The sequence below is a fragment of the Ambystoma mexicanum genome, chromosome 9 (assembly GCF_040938575.1).
Source record: "Ambystoma mexicanum isolate Mex_15411 chromosome 9, UKY_AmexF1_1, whole genome shotgun sequence".
Lineage (NCBI taxonomy): Eukaryota > Metazoa > Chordata > Amphibia > Caudata > Ambystomatidae > Ambystoma > Ambystoma mexicanum.
In genome coordinates, this window is record NC_090931.1 from 51,544,125 (window position 1) to 51,562,532 (window position 18,408).

The following is an 18,408-nucleotide window of genomic DNA, read 5'->3' on the forward strand; positions in this document are numbered from 1 at the left end:
TGAAAAGAGGAGTTGAGGAACAGAAGGAGGAGGAGGCCAAAAGAGGGGAGTAACAGGAGGCTGCAGCAAAATAAATTCTGCCAAAAGACCAGGGGCTCTGTGTGCAACCAACCTAGCAGGCCCAGTGCACACTTTACCTTTTCTTTCTTTCACCAATAAATGTGGCCTGTGGGTGCCCGAGCTGCTCAGGGCTGGCCCTCATGACTGCAGCAAAAGAAACCCTGCTACAAGACCAGGGGCTCTGTGCGCAAACAACCTACTCACACACGTGACTTTTTCTTTCTTTCACCAATACAGCAGGGCTGTGGACACTTGAGCTGCTGCTCAGGGCTGGCCCTCTTGACTGCAGCAAAAGAAACTCTGCTACAAGACCAGGGGCTCTGTGTGCAAACACCCTGACTCACACATTTAAATTTTTCTTTCTTTCACCAATAAATCGGGCGAAAGCGCGGAAACGCAGTCTCCCACTACCAGAAATAATGCAGTTGTGTATCCCGCATTTGGGCACATCGCAGGGGTCAGCAAATCTGATGTGCAATCGATAAGCCTAACCCTGGGAGATCTGCCTTTCTGATCACAGATTCTCCCCTGCCACTAAGTCTTAGTTGAAAGCAAGAGGGCAGGGGTTGGGCCCGTTCTGGAAGCCCTGCTCAGAGAGGGTGAGAAGGCAGGCACTGAGCCAGTCTCAGCCCTCCCGGAAGCCCTGAGCGTCTGCAGAGCTGCGTGTCCCACATGTAGGGGGATACTCTGGCAGGCAGAGCCCAGCAGAAGAGGCATATTGTAGCACAGTTCCTTTCATCAGGCCCTGCTCCACCCGAGATGTGCATAAATTTGGGCCTGGCCGCCTGCCAGTAGGCCCAGTCGGAATGTGAGCAGGCCTGGTGCAGTGTGCCCACTGGCCTGTCAGCCCCAGGCAGGTCCATGGCCCTCCTGAGCCGACAGGTCACCCCACCTAACAAGAGTGTTTCAGGTTGGGTGCCCCCCAGCAGGACACAGCAACGCCATGAAGGCAAGGCCCGACCGTGCCTGATCGGTGTTCAGACAAGGCTGGAGGCGGCAGCTAGTAGCCAGCCCCTCCCCCCCTCTCTCACCCTCACAAAGTGGCTGGGCCTTCTTAAGGTTGAGGGCCTGGGAGAGAAAACAGAGTCAGGGCAGGGTGGCTTCAAGAACAACAGGGGCGCCTGATATCATGGAACGCTCAAGTCTGGGGTTAGGCGCCTGTGCACTTCACCCCTCCAGTGAATGCTGGCCCTGTTGACGGCAGCACAATTCTGCTGCAAGACCAGGGGCTCGGTGCGCAACCAACCTACTCACACGTGTGACTTTTTCTTTCTTTCACCAATACATCAGGGCTGTGAAGCCCTGAGCTGCTCAGACCTGGCCCTCTTGACCGCAGCAAAAGAAACTCTGCTACAAGACCAGGGGCTCTGTGTGCAACAACCTGACTCGCACTTGTGACTTTTTCTTTCTTTCACCAATAAATCTGGGGAAAGCACAAATGCAGTCCCCCACTACCAGAAATAATGCAGTTGAGTATCCCGTATTTGGGGACATCACAGGGGTCAGCAAACCCGATGTGCAATGGACGAGCCTCAGCGTGGGTGATCCAGAGGCAGTTACAGTCCTCTGCCACGACACGGTCCTCAGCCACGACCCGGGGAATGTATTTATTTATGCAATGTTTGTCAGGTACAGGTACTCGACAAACATTGCGTAAATAAATAAATCTGCCGGGTCCACATATCCGACAAACATTTCTTAAATAAATAAATTAACTGTGTCGTGGCTGAGGACTGTAACTGTCTCTGGTGACCGCTAGTGAGGGGTCATCAGAGGCAGTTACAGTCCTATGCCACGACCCGGTCCTCAGCCACGACCCGGTTAATTTATTTATTTATGCAATGTTTGTCAGATACAGGTCCCCTACAAACATTGCATAAATAAATAAATCTACCGGGTCCACATTGTTTTTTCTTTTCGGCCGTGTAACAACAAATATAACCCTAATCTTTTGTCTGTGCTCCTGTGCCTCGCGGGTCACATAAAATGGCTTGGAGGGCCACATTGTGGGCCGCAGGCCGAATGTTGGACAACCCTGCTCTAGACGAAGAAGTGTTATTATATCGAGTGACCGTTTTATTATCATGGTTACCTAAATTGGCAGGTAAAATATAAGGATGCCTGATACATTTTTGTTCAGGCCAGAAATTCCTATAGATGATGAGGAAGGGCAAGTTATTCCTCTGGAATTAGAAACAGCAGTGGTAAGAGAGGAAAGGGTGATGTTTCATGGGACAGATGATGAGGGAAGGGGGTGGAGAACAGTGATAGCCCTCAACGAAGGATATAGATGGACAGACTTGACAGATAAAGAACTGTTATGGGATGCCTATTCAGATGATGAGTTAGTATTCTTTATAAAGAATAAAGTTGAGAACATAGAGGTACCACAGAGAATGGCACTGTTAAAACCAAAACCGCAATTTTTTCAGGAAGACATGGAAAAGGTGCCAAGTATTTTATGGACTACAAGTACATATGACGTGGACCTACTGAACGGAGTGGGAGCAATGAACATGAAGCTTAAACCAGGAGCTATTTTGCCACATGCAAAGCAGTATCTGATGTTCAGAGAAGCTGATGAGGGAATATTTGAAACTATATCCACCCTAATGAAACAAGGCATTCTAGTACCACCAGATTCTCTATGCAACACGGCTGTCTACCCTATCAAAAAATTAAAAGGGGGGTCATGGAGACCTTCACCCTCTGAACCATATAGTCGAAGCAGACTTTCCTTTAATTCCAAACCCTGCGACAATATTGTGCAATATCCCGTCAACAGTCAAGTATTTTACTGTTATCGATTTGAAAAATGCATTTTTATCAATACCCCTACACAAAGACTCAAAGGATTTGATGTCCTTTTCATATAGGACGATTCACCTGAAACATACTTGTTTGCCCCAGGAGTACTGTGAGTCCCCTTCTATTTCTGATAGAGTACTTCAGATGGACTTGGAAAATGTTTAGCTCGAAAGCACCATAATTCAAAACATGGATGATATTTTAGTGTGCAGTGAGACAGAAGAAAATGTAGACGATTCTGTTAAACCTATGACAATACTTGCAGAAAAAGGATATAAAATAGACAAAGAAAAATTACATTATTTTCAAGTAGAAGTATTATACATAGGACAGTCAATCTTGCATGAAGGAAGAAAGGTGACACCTGAAAGAACAGAAGCCCTTATGAGAACTGTACAGCCAAAATCGGTGAGACAAATGCAGTCATGTTTAGGTCTATGCAATTATTACAGGGCCTGGGTTTATGGCTACAGTACATATATTTAACCACTTATAGAAGTGCTCAGAGAAGCACAAGTAGTTAAAACTAAATTAGTGTAGATAGAAGGCATGCCTGAAGAATTTAATGCATTTTAAAAAAATTGATTAGTACAGCCCCTGTATTAGGGATTCCAAATTACAGTGAAGAATGTTATTTATTTTCCCATTCAAATTGAGAAGTCATGGCAGCCGTGCTTACACAGAAAGCAATATTAGGACATGGTCATAAACCGTGAGCCTATTACAGTGGGATTTTAGATCCCGCTATGAAAGGACACTATCCTTGCGAAAAATCTTTGGCAGCTGCTACATTTGCCATAGAAAAGGCTTTAAGTATAACTATGGGGTGTTCTGTAACTCTAGGTGTAGAGCATGCATTATTTGCAATTTTGGAAAACCCCAACAGTACATTGACTACTCAAAGAGAATCAGGGTATGAGGTGATTATTTTGAAGCCTGCAATCAAAATTTTCAGATATAGCACAGTGAATCCAGCAATGTTTATAGCTGAACCAGTGGGAGAAGATGATGATGTACATGACTGTGTTACATATACTGAGTGTTATAATGATATTCCCCATGTTAGAGAAAATGCTCTAGGAAGAGGGGAAGTGGTTTTCATTGATGGTTCATCTAGAATCGATTAAAAAACAGGGGTGAGACATTCTGGATAAGTATTAAAACTGATCCGAGGAGGTGAATTTGAAGTATTGATAAGTACAAACTTGCTGTCAAGCTATTCAGCACATGCTGCAGAATTAGCCATACTAATTGATGCACTATGAAGTTTTGAGGATGAGGAATTGATGGTGTACTCTAACTCTGCCTACGTGACGTCAACTGTACATGCAGGCACGTCACATTGGAAGAGGAGGGGCTTCCTCTGCACAGATGGCACTCCAGTGCAACATGCAAGGCTATTAGATAAGCTCATTGAAGCCTTAAGCTTTACAGAAACCATAGCCATTGTGAAATGTGCAGCACTCTCAAAAATAACAGATTTAATTTCCTGTGGGAACGAAGCCGCAGACTTAGATGCCAAACGTGCTGCATATTATTCAACCATAGTTGAAGATGAGATAAAAGGTACAAGGAAAGTGGCAGGGCAATGCATGTTGGTTAAATAAGGATTTAATATGACATCCATTGTACGGTTAATTGAGATACAAGGATGAGCATCACAAGAAGAAAAGGAGCTATGGAAAATCAGGGGTGTTCCTTATCCCCCACAGAGGCAATTTGAAGGCAGGATAGTGCAGAAAAGCCAGTTTTGCCTCTAGAGTTGCTGAGGGTAGCATCGGAGCAGCTCCATTACACAGGGCATGTGTCTTGAGAGAGTCTAACTGCTACAATAGCAGACGACGAGTTTGTACTGAACTTCAGTGAATATGTGGCACAGTTCATTGTAAACTGTATTGTGTGATGGAAATGTATGTCAAAACACACTCTGTGAATGGTGAGAGAAGTAATCCCTAGACGTAATGGCCCTTTCCAGCATCTGCATATAGATTATGTGGATATGTTGCAAACATGTAATGGTTATTGATACATGTTAGATGTAGTATGTCCCTTTTCTAGATGGATCGAAGCAGGTCCTTGCGAGCATCCTGACGCTGCATGTGCTACAGAGTTTTTAGTCTGCAAAGTGTTTCCAAGATGGGGAGTGTGCGAAGTTTTGTGATCCAATAATGGATCCGCATTTTGTGAATTGACTCTTTGAAAATATAGTCTTACTCTTAGGCCTCAAGCATAAGTTTGCATAAGCCTATCACCAGCAAGCCAAAGAGATATGTGAGAAATTAAATGGCCTTCTTAAGGAGAGAATAGCAAAGCTTAAAATGACATTGAAGAAGGGATGGTTGCATTGCCTACCCATTGCATTGTATACATTACTCACCCAGCCTGGTTCAGATCACCATTTAACCCCCCATGAATTGGTGACTGGATGCCAAATGAGAACTCCCCTCACTCCCCACAACAAGGACAAATACAGATGCCCACAGTGTAGCAAAAGCATTAGGCGACAAGATGCATGATTATTTGAAAACGATGACTCAAAGCATTTATTTTATTTCTCAACAGATCAAAAACCAACAGGAGGGGTCAAACGTGAATAAAGAGGACAATTTGCATATTAGTTTGGAAGACACAATAAAATTTCCAATATTGCACACAGGGGACCAGGTGCTAGTGAGAAAATGTGTTTGTACCTGGAATACCCCTCGTTTTAATGTACTGTATGAAGTGGAGGAAGTAAGCTCTACCACCGCGAAGCTCAAGGGCCAATGGGTTTGGAGCCATCTGCATGATATCAAGCCCTATAAAGGAGAAGAATTGACCGCTCCTGCACCTACCCCCAGTGAAGCAAGTGTCCCCAGTGAAAAAAGTATCCGCAGTGAAGCAACTACTGCCAGAGAAGCAAGTACCCACAGTGAAGCAAGAGAAGAGTGGCAAAGAACAACAACACAATCTATGGCCACGAACACAGATAAAGAATATGAAACAAATGTATATTAGGATTGTCTTATGAACTGATTCATTTAACAGTAATTGTGGAACGCTTTCCCTAGATTAAGCCCAAAGAGACAATGTGAAAAGAGCTTGAACTTTGAAAGAAGAAAAGAAGAAAAACATGTTTTGATCTTCATCGATGCTACCTATTATTACATAGGTATATACAGTCTTAGTTATTCTTTAGTCTTACATTTCTAAAAAGTATCCAGCTTTAACCAAAGGGGAATAAACATTGTCACATTTTTTAAGAGAACCCCAAGAATAGTTACATTGTTTAGAGAGTGATAATTGAAGCAATATTCCAATTCTGATATAGAATTGATTAGAAATCGAGGTAATCCATTTGCATATTCATGCAATGGACAAGCTTCAACCGTTTAGAGATTCATTGCCTTCTAGGAAATCGATAGGTTTTCAAGTAATATTAACAGTGATATCAATCGGTATTATGATTTGGGTTTCCCTCATTATAATGGCCTTCAGAAATGTGATAAATTATGATAGCATAATGAATGATACAGAAACATCTACTATTGTCTCTGCCAAAGATGTAATGGCTAGATTTCACAATATAACAATGCACCTGTTTTGACTTAAAAGAGAAAGTGAGGAAGATTGTGAAACTATAAACACATATTTAGATGAGACTGTGCAATTAAAAAATAACCTGTGGTACAGCACATGAAAGAAGCGGGAAAAAGTACATCGGTGCCAAAACTTTTAGTTATGTTTCTTGATACACTATGCCTTGGCAACATCCAAAATATTCATAGCTACAGAAATGTCAATTAAATGGCACTTTGTTTGATGCACATTGCACTTTGCCTAACTAAAAGGACAATTCCTGGGAACACCAGCATCCATAGTATGGCCGAACAAGAATACAAATCAGAAAGAAGACGACTATGTACAAGATACAAAATCAAGAGAAAACAAAAACACAATGCATGGAATTATCAAATATTAACAAATTGGAATGAAGAGAGAGAGGCAAACAAGATGTTGAACTGCAAGGGCAAGAGTGAAGAATAATATGAATATGTTGGGAGGGAGGACAACTGCAAATAAAGGGGACATTGCTTACCCACAAAGGAAGGATGGGTCAAAGGATACACATTGAAAAACATGTGAAAAACATTGGCATTAACTGGACAATGGGAAGCAGTCGTAGTGAATTCCGAAAAGGAATGTAAAGACCAGTGGCCTAAAATTGTACAATTACTGACTTGGGTCGATGATGAGGGGGGACCATTACAGATATAGACACAGAATGTATCCTTCTGCTTCAGAAATAATGGCAAATGAAAATATTGGAGAAAACATCAAGTGTGGCTGGCTTTTTGATGTACCAGGCATGAAAGGTGGAACTGCAGCCCGGATGGATCATTATTGGGCATGTGGAACAAGAGAATATATAAAGTTACTACCAGACTGGGGAGGACTTTGTTCATTTGTACTGGTAATCATACCAGCTTTGGTAGTACCACAGACTGACCAACAAATAGTAGACTTCCCGAAGATGAATGCACACCCGAGGAAGAGAAGATTGCTTCACAGAAACCTACAAAAAAGAGAGAATTACTTCTCAGCAAAATCAAAAGAGGCATATCATGAACTCCCAGATGAACACACATTTTTCAGCCCGATGGCAGTGATATTTAAATCCATATTCCTGCCCGGACTCCAGGCTCGAGTGAATGCCAAGTGGCTCCAGGTAACTAGATGGGAACTGCTGCAGTCGATCAATACAACAATAAAGGTATTTAACCCGATCAGAGAAGAATTAAGGGCAATAAGACTTATGTTCCTTCAGAACAGGAATGTCCTGGACTTGATTGCAGCAGTGTGTGTGCTCCAAGGTCGGACGTTCTTGCTCTACATGTATATACCTGCCCATGATGAAGAATATGGAACCTTAACTGAAGCAATAACTACATTGACTAACCTGCACACGAAAAGGGTGGAGGAGCTAGATGAAATTGAAAATGATAATTGGTTTACATCTTTGTTCCCATGGATTCCGACTTGGCTAGCAAATGCTTTCAAGATACTGGGAACACTACTAGTGCTCGTGTTGCTAGGATTCTGCCCCATAAGGAACTTCATGGGGCAATGCAAAAAAGCCTGCCAAGAAAGCTATTGGAATAAAGATAATGATTGACATTGACGCAGGAACAATTGAGCAAACTGAAGCCAGTAACTGAGAATACATAAAGAAATGTACTCTTGCACCTCCAGGAAATAAGTATCTTTATCTCAAGGATCGGAAGAAATATGTGGGATGATGGATGTTTGGTTCACCAATAGGAGATTACTGTTACATGACCTGGAGTGTGGATAAAAACATAAAGAATGCCGGTAACTGGAGGGGGGTGACACAGATATGGGTCCCAAAGAAAAGGAAATATGATGAAATGATAGAAGACGAAACAGGAATTGCATAGAAGACGAAACAGGAATTGCAGAAGAGGAGGCAAAGAGTTTGGTCAAGTACTCAGCCGGAGGGGGGAATGTAGAGGAGCAGGTGGACACTTTCTGCCTGGTCTCTGTCCCCATAGCACAGTCCTATTGGAATGACAGACAAAGAGCCACAATTGGGAACTCATGCATGATTCCTTTCAATATTCCTGTATCACGTTGAGTATATGAGGGACGATATGCACTTAGGCAACCATTTAGAGTGTACCCACAATCTGACATCATGCAGGAAAGTTACTAAGAGGGATGCTCTTTGCCAAGCTGTCGAAATGCACCCATGAATATAATGAATGCACATTAAAACAAAGTTTGACGACAGCAAAATAATGTCATAAGGAAGATGTAAGAACCTATGCTGAAATATGAAAATGCATAAGGACGACATAACTGTCCTAAGAAATACATGTATCCCACGATACAGTAATCATGAACATAAAGAAGAATGAAGTGACTCACTCGTTAATAACTGTAAATACGGCAAAGCGCAAGGTAGAAAGAACATATAGAGGCTTGCTTTTGAGAGGTATATATTCAATGTTTAGGATGACCACTAGAAGAAGATGGACGACAGCTTATGTCAATCAACCCAGCTACCTCAAAATACAAGCCCAGCATCTTAAAGTGAAAACATGATGAAGAAGTAGTTTTTCCCTTGCAAAATAAGGAGCACATTAGCCTAGGACCTTGGATTCTATTTTGTAAAAATGAAGGCAAAGTACGAAGGGAGTCCAACAAACAGAACATGTGCAAAGGTCATATTTCTCAAGACTAGGAGGAACAAGAACATTTACGGATGCCAAGTATTTAAAAGTGCACAAAGCTTATATGGGATAGAGTGAGCAAGTCTCTAAAGGCCAAGAGGAGCAACTGCACCCAGTATAATTGAATCTAACAGTGTTGGATACTCTGTCAAAATAGAAAAATGTGTGGTCTTGTAACTCACGAAGAAGAGCTTGCAAACAAGTGTATTCATTAGGCTTGAAGCTAAGATAATGGTGTACTTGCACTCCCTTGAATGTTCCGAGACAGTGCAGACTGACTAGGTCAGCCTTCAAACAGAGGACACTGGCATGAGGCCTACCGGTTAGAGCGGGTAGACTAATTGGGAAAACAATGGAGGTATCTCCAAGCACCCGGATTTCATTTCTATTTACGTCCTGCTAGCGAGCCAAATGTCCAAGGTTGGATTTGGGTCACCAACCAATCAGAAAAGCCTGCCATGCACTTTTACATACATTGTTGCAAGCATTATCCTGCTGCCATATTCTCTGCTGTAATCAGTGTTATACATATTTAGAAGTAGCTCCGGGCGTGTCCAACAGGTAAGGGATCGCCAATGGTAGCCTAATATTTACGCATTCTATATGTATACATGTTTCCCTAATCCAATCCCTCCCCTCGATAGGTTTTTGTAATATGCAACGTAGGATGGCGTCATAGATGATGCATCTAGCATTACATAAGCTAAGTGTAATCAAGAAGACATTGTGATCCTGCATAAATATATTTGATGAATGACAATTTACCCTGATTTCCTTCATTGAGATAAAAGTAGTATTTTACCATCTTCTTTAAATCGGTCTGGTTATTAATTCTGAGATATTGTATTGGTAATTCCATCTAGCACAAAGACGCTTCTAGGTGCTAGAGTACACCAGTACACTGGGTCTCACCCATTGAGATGGCTCAAGCTTCTCAATCATCTTGTCATTTTCCAGTCTTTCTAACTCTGCTTCCACCTTAGCTACTAAGGTGAAAATAATTGGTCTTCTCTCTTGTGACTATCAGGTACAACATCGGACTTCAATATAATTCTGTGGGTATCCACTTTCAGCAAACCCAAACCTGCTTGAAACACTTCAGATATTTCACCCGATCCACACATACCCCTCAAATGAACACCTTCTGTATGCTTAACAAACAAAACTGGTTCCAGTCTGGATGGGTCTAGTTGTATTTGTGAAGCTGCCTGGTCCTTCCAACCCAACAGATTTACTCCTTTCTTCACAACCTACATCTTTAACCCTGCTGCCCTGCTCTTGAATTGGACAGCACACTTCGTCCACCTGATGATATTAATTCTTGACCCTTCAAATGCACGAGGATTTTTTATGTCTGGTTTGTGCTACTTCGCTCTGAGTCCCTTGCTCTTCACTTCTTCCCATTTCTTCTGGGTGATGATTGTGTACTGCAAACAACTGTCAACCATGATCTCCAGTTCCCAATGTTCTACAATGATCTCACAGCTTAAACACTTCAGAGTCTGATCACTAGTTTTTTCTCCTAGGACTATTACTACTCGTTCATGTTCTGAGTCCGAATTGTCGTGCACGAGGGAAAATCTGTTCTTATTTTGCATGACGCACATATTTACCCCACTGCCGGATAATTTCTCGAATTTGCATAGTGTCCAATTCTGCCATACCTAAAGCACTTGTTTTGGTCTCTTCCTTCTCCTCTGTAGTATATCTTCCGTCCAAGCTTTTTGCCGTCTTTATTTTTTCATTCCTTGTATTTTTGGACCCTGCCATCTCCTCCCTCCTTATCTGCTTTTACTTTATTCTCCTTCGTATTCTGGGCTACAGCAACCTTTGCTTGTGCTCCAGTTTCATTCTCCTTGTTAACCTCTGTGTGTGTTTGTTGCACTTCTTTTTTCTTTAATTTGATTTCCTTCGAACATAATTGCGCATCTTCAATCTTTTTCACAATGGCTATTGCGTCTTGTAGTGGTGTGTCTCCACACATCCACAATCACTCATGTACCGAGACATCCTTGGCGTGGATTATTATCTGAGCCCTTATTAATTATTCTATCATTATACCTGATCCAAATCAAGATGTCAATGCCAATTGTTTTTTAAAGGGAAACATATTCTTCGATTGACTCCTCTAGCTTTTGCACTCTTGTGTAAACATTGAACCTGTTGATGGGGACATTCGTTTCCGGAGCATAGTATGTGTCCAATTGCTTTATTGTATTCTTGTGCATATCCAGTTACCCTGCTTCTGACACTGTCAATGCAGGCAACTCACCATACTTCCATTGACCCTCCAGCCCTAAGGCAGGTAACAAGAGGGATTTCCTTTCTTTTTCTGCAGTGAGGGTTTCCTGTTCTACAGCCTTGAGATAGTTCCTCCAATACTCTTTCCACTCACTTCACTGAATTGAGAGTTCCTCCGGATTCAGTAAAAAAACGTTCAGGGGGAGGGGAGGCAGGGATGTACTGTTATTCCTTTAATTTTGTTTGCTATCCCTTGAAACTGTTTCTAATTATTATTCATCTAATATTTATGCCAGTAATCTAGTGTTGGTTCATGTATATTTAAGTACATTCACATATGTTATGCACTCTGCAGTCTCCTGATCCTCTATGCAGGAGGAATGAGGGGGTAATATTGGTTGTCAGCCCCCAATGCCTGCCTATGATGCAACAATCTTCAAAGCTAATTAGTATATAAACTTATGCTAAAATATGGGTAGCTAATCATTACATAGACCCATGCTAAGGTATGGGTAGCTAATCAGTACAGAGACCCACGCTAAAGTATGTGTGGCTAATCAGTACATAGACATATGCTAAAATATGGGTAGCTAATCAGTACATAGACCTATGCTAAAGTATGGGTAGCTAATCAGTAAATAGACCTATGCCAAAGTAGGGGTAGATAATCTGTACATATACTTATGCAAAAATTTGGTTAGCTAATCAGTACATCGACGTATGCTAAAATATGGGCAGCTAATCAGTACATAGACCTATGCTAAAATATGGGTAGCTAATAAGTACATAGAATTATGCAGAAATATGGGTAGTTAATCAGTACATAGACTTATGCTAAAGTATAGGTAGCTAATTAGTACATAGACTCATGCTAAAGTATGGGTAGCTAATCAGAACATAGACCCACGCTAAAGTATGGCTAGCTAATCAGTACATAGTTTGATGCTAAAATATAGGTAGCTAATCTGTACATAGACCTACACTAGAGTATGGATAGCTAATTAGTATATAAACGTATGCTAAAATATGGGTAGCTAATCATTACATAGACCCATGCTAAAGTATGGGTAGCTAATCAGTACAGAGACCCACGCTAAAGTATGTGTGGGTAATCAGTACATAGATGTATGCTAAAATATTGGTAGCTAATCAGTACATAAACCTACACTAAAGTATGGATAGCTAATGAGTACATAGACCTATGCTAAAGTATTGGTAGCTAATCAGTATATACACTTATGCAAAAATTTGGTTAGCCAATCAGTACATCGACGTATGCTAAAATATGGGCAGATAATCAGTACATAGACCTACGCTAAAGTATAGACAGCTAATCAGTACATAGACGTATGCTAAAGTATGGGTAGCTAATTTGTACATAGACCCATGCTAAAATATGGGTAGCTAATCAGTACAGAGACCTATGCTAAAATATTGGTAGCTAATCTGTACATAGACCTACACTAAAGTATGGATAGCTAATTAGTACATAGACATATGCTAAAATATGGGTAGCTAATCATTACATAGACCCAAGCTAAAGTATGGGTAGCTAATCAGTACAGAGACCCACGTTAAAGTATGTGCGGCTAATCAGTACATAGACGCATGCTAAAGTATGGGTAGCGTATCAATACATAGACCTATGCTAAAGTATGGGCAGCTAATCAGTACATAGACGTATGGTAAAGTATGGGTAGCTAATCAGTACACAGACCGACGCTAAAGTATGGGTAGCTAATCAGTACATAGACTAATGCTAAAATATGGGTGGCTAATCTGTAAATAGACCTGCACTAAAGTATGGATAGCTAATTAGTATATAAACTTATGCTAAAATGTGGGTAGCTAATCATTATATAGACCCCTGCTAAGGTATGGGTAGCTAATCAGTACAGAGACCTACGCTAAAGTATGTGTGGCTAATCAGTACACAGACATATGCTAAAATATGGGTAGCTAATCAGTACATAGACCTACGCTAAAGTATGTGTGGCTAATCAGTACACAGACATATGCTAAAATATGGGTAGCTAAGCAGTACATAGACCTACGCTAAAGTATGGGTAGCTAATCAATAAATAGACCTATACTAAAGTATGGGTAGCTAATCAGTACATATATTTATGCAAACATTTGTTTAGCTAATCAGTACATCGACGTATGCTAAAGTATGGGTAGCTAATCAGTACAGAGACCCACGCTAAAGTATGTGTGGCTAATCAGTACATAGACGTATGCTAAAATATGGGTAGCTAATCAGTACATAGATCTATGCTAAAGAATGGGTAGCTAATCGGTACATAGACCTGTGATAAAGTATGGATAACTAATCAGTACATAGATGTATGCTAAACTATGGGTAGCTAATCTGTACATAGACCCATGCTAAAATATGGGTAGATAATCAGTACAGAGACCAATGCTAAAGTATGAGAAGCCAATCAGTACATACACCTACACTAAAGTATGGATAGCGAATCAGTACATAGAATTATGCTAAAATATGAGTAGCTAATAAGTACATAGAATTATGCTAAAATATGGGTAGTTAATCAGTACATAGACTTATGCCAAAGTATAGGTAGCTAATTAGTAAATAGACTCAGGCTAAAGTATGGGTAGCGTATCAGTGCATAGACCTACGCTAAAGTAGGGGTAGTTTATCAGTACATAGACCTACACTAAAGCATAGATGTCAAATCAGTACATAGACTTATGCTAAAATATGGGTAGCTAATCAGTACATAGACGTATGCTAAAGTATGCGTAGCTAATCAGTACATAGACCCACACTAAAGTATGGGTAGCTAATTAGTACATAGACGTATGCTAAAGTATAGGTAGCTAATCAGTACATAGACCCACACTAAAGTATGGGTAGCTAATCAGTACCTAGACTGATGCTAAAATATGGGTAGCAAATCCGTACATATACTTATGCTAAAGTATGGCTAACTAATGAGTACATAGACTCATGCTAAAGTATGGGTAGCATATCAGTACATAGCCCTAGGCTAAAATATGGTTAGCTAATCAGTACATAGACGTATGCTAAAGTATGGGTAGCTAATCAGTACATAGACCCACACTAAAGTATGGGTATCTAATCAGTACATAGACCTACACTAAAGTATGGATAGCTAATTAGTATATAGACTTATGCTAAAATATGGGTAGCTAATCATTACATAGACCCATGCTAAGGTATGGGTAGCTAATCAGTATAGAGACCCACGCTAAAGTATGTGTGGCTAATCAGTACATAGACGTATGCTAAAATATGGGTAGCTAATCAGTACATAGACCTATGCTAAAGTATGGGTAGCTAATCAGTAAATAGACCTATGCCAAAGTATGGGTAGATAATCTGTACATATACTTATGCAAAAATTTGGTTAGCTAATCAGTACATCGACGTATGCTAAAATATGGGCAGCTAATCGGTACATAGACCTACGCTAAAATATGGGTAGCTAAACAGTACAGAGACCTATGGTAAAGTATGAGAAGCCAATCGGTACATATACCTACACTAAAGTATGGGTAGCGAATCAGTACATAGACCTATGCTAAAATATGGGTAGCTAATAAGTACATAGAATTATGCAGAAATATGGCTAGTTAATCAGTACATAGACTTATGCTAAAGTATAGGTAGCTAATTAGTACATAGACTCATGCTAAAGTATGGGTAGCTAATCAGAACATAGACCCACGCTAAAGTATGGCTAGCTAATCAGTACATAGTTTGATGCTAAAATATAGGTAGCTAATCTGTACATAGACCTACACTAGAGTATGGATAGCTAATTAGTATATAAACGTATGCTAAAATATGGGTAGCTAATCATTACATAGACCCATGCTAAAGTATGGGTAGCTAATCAGTACAGAGACCCACGCTAAAGTATGTGTGGGTAATCAGTACATAGATGTATGCTAAAATATTGGTAGCTAATCAGTACATAAACCTACACTAAAGTATGGATAGCTAATGAGTACATAGACCTATGCTAAAGTATTGGTAGCTAATCAGTATATACACTTATGCAAAAATTTGGTTAGCCAATCAGTACATCGACGTATGCTAAAATATGGGCAGATAATCAGTACATAGACCTACGCTAAAGTATAGACAGCTAATCAGTACATAGACGTATGCTAAAGTATGGGTAGCTAATTTGTACATAGACCCATGCTAAAATATGGGTAGCTAATCAGTACAGAGACCTATGCTAAAATATTGGTAGCTAATCTGTACATAGACCTACACTAAAGTATGGATAGCTAATTAGTACATAGACATATGCTAAAATATGGGTAGCTAATCATTACATAGACCCAAGCTAAAGTATGGGTAGCTAATCAGTACAGAGACCCACGTTAAAGTATGTGCAGCTAATCAGTACATAGACGCATGCTAAAGTATGGGTAGCGTATCAATACATAGACCTATGCTAAAGTATGGGCAGCTAATCAGTACATAGACGTATGGTAAAGTATGGGTAGCTAATCAGTACACAGACCGACGCTAAAGTATGGGTAGCTAATCAGTACATAGACTAATGCTAAAATATGGGTGGCTAATCTGTACATAGACCTGCACTAAAGTATGGATAGCTAATTAGTATATAAACTTATGCTAAAATATGGGTAGCTAATCATTACATAGACCCCTGCTAAGGTATGGGTAGCTAATCAGTACAGAGACCCACGTTAAAGTATGTGTGGCTAATCAGTACACAGACATATGCTAAAATATGGGTAGCTAATCAGTACATAGACCTACGCTAAAGTATGTGTGGCTAATCAGTACACAGACATATGCTAAAATATGGGTAGCTAATCAGTACATAGACCTACGCTAAAGTATGGGTAGCTAATCAATAAATAGACCTATACTAAAGTATGGGTAGCTAATCAGTACATATATTTATGCAAACATTTGTTTAGCTAATCAGTACATCGACGTATGCTAAAGTATGGGTAGCTAATCAGTACAGAGACCCACGCTAAAGTATGTGTGGCTAATCAGTACATAGACGTATGCTAAAATATGGGTAGCTAATCAGTACATAGATCTATGCTAGAGAATGGGTAGCTAATCGGTACATAGACCTGTGATAAAGTATGGATAACTAATCAGTACATAGATGTATGCTAAACTATGGGTAGCTAATCTGTACATAGACCCATGCTAAAATATGGGTAGATAATCAGTACAGAGACCAATGCTAAAGTATGAGAAGCCAATCAGTACATACACCTACACTAAAGTATGGATAGCGAATCAGTACATAGAATTATGCTAAAATATGAGTAGCTAATAAGTACATAGAATTATGCTAAAATATGGGTAGTTAATCAGTACATAGACTTATGCCAAAGTATAGGTAGCTAATTAGTAAATAGACTCAGGCTAAAGTATGGGTAGCGTATCAGTGCATAGACCTACGCTAAAGTAGGGGTAGTTTATCAGTACATAGACCTACACTAAAGCATAGATGTCAAATCAGTACATAGACTTATGCTAAAATATGGGTAGCTAATCAGTACATAGACGTATGCTAAAGTATGGGTAGCTAATCAGTACATAGACCCACACTAAAGTATGGATAGCTAATTAGTACATAGACGTATGCTAAAGTATAGGTAGCTAATCAGTACATAGACCCACACTAAAGTATGGGTAGCTAATCAGTACATAGACTCATGCTAAAGTATGGGTAGCATATCAGTACGTAGCCCTAGGCTAAAATATGGTTAGCTAATCAGTACATAGACGTATGCTAAAGTATGGGTAGCTAATCAGTACATAGACCCACACTAAAGTATGGGTATCTAATCAGTACATAGACCTACACTAAAGTATGGATAGCTAATTAGTATATAGACTTATGCTAAAATTTGGTTAGCTAATCAGTACTTCGGCATATGCTAAAGTATGGGTAGCTAATCAGTACATCGACGTATGCTAAAGGATGGGTAGCAAATCCATACAGAGACCTACGCTAAAAAATGTTTAGCTAATCAGTACATAGACGTGTGCTAAAATATGGGCAGCTAATCAGTACATAGACCTACGCTAAAGTATGGCAAGAAAATCAGTACATAGACGTATGCTAAAGTATGGTTAGCTAATCAGTACATAGACGGATGCTAAAGTTTGGTTAGCTAATCAGTACATAGACGTATGCTAAGGTATCGGTAGCTAATCAGTACAGAGACTCATGCTAAAGTAGGGGTATGTAATCAGTACATAGACCTATACTAAATTATGGATAGATAATCAGTACATAGACTTATGCTAAAATATGGGTAGCCAATTAGGACCTAGACACATGCTACAGTATGGGTAGCTAATCAGTACTGAGAACCACGCTAAAGTATGAGTAGCTAATTAGTATATAGACCAACATTAAAGTATGTGTAGCTAATCAGTACATAGAAGCATGCTAAAATATGGGTAGCTAATCAGCACATAGACTTATGCTAAAGTATGGGTAGGTATCCAGTACATACACTCATGCTAAAGTATGGTAGTTTATCAGAACATACATCTACGTTAAAGTATGGATAGCGAATCAGTACATAGACTCATGCTAAAGTATGGGTAGCTATGCAGTACAAAAACTCATGCCAAAGTATGGGTCGCTAATCAGTACATATACATATGCTAAAATATGGGTAGCTAGTCAGTACATAGACCTGTGCTAAAGTATGGTACCTAATCAGTACATAGACCTATGCTAAAGTATGGATAGGTAATCAGTACAAAAACCTACACTAAAGTATGGGTAGCGAATCAGTACATAGATCTATGCTAAAATATGGGTAGCTAATAGGTACATAGACTTATGCTAAATTATGGGTAGTTAATCAGTACATAGACTTATTCTAAAGTATTGGTAGCTAATAGGTACATAGACCTATGCTAAAATATGGGTAGTTAATCAGTACATAGACATGCTACAATATGGGTGGCTAATCAGTACATAGACTTATGCTAAAGTATGGGTAACGTATCCGTACATAGACCTACACTAAAGCATGGATATCAAAT

At 40.0% G+C, this 18,408-nt stretch overlaps 2 non-coding genes across 2 annotated transcripts; both read right to left on the reverse strand.

Moving 5' to 3' along the window:
- Nucleotides 1-437: 437 nt before the first annotated feature.
- LOC138490628 (U1 spliceosomal RNA) lies at nucleotides 438-602 on the reverse strand. The gene has a single exon (XR_011275564.1). It is a non-coding gene; the product is annotated as a U1 spliceosomal RNA (small nuclear RNA).
- Nucleotides 603-1,483: 881 nt separating this feature from the next.
- On the reverse strand, nucleotides 1,484-1,641 carry LOC138490653 (U1 spliceosomal RNA). The gene has a single exon (XR_011275583.1). It is a non-coding gene; the product is annotated as a U1 spliceosomal RNA (small nuclear RNA).
- Between the last annotated feature and the right edge of the window lie 16,767 nt (nucleotides 1,642-18,408).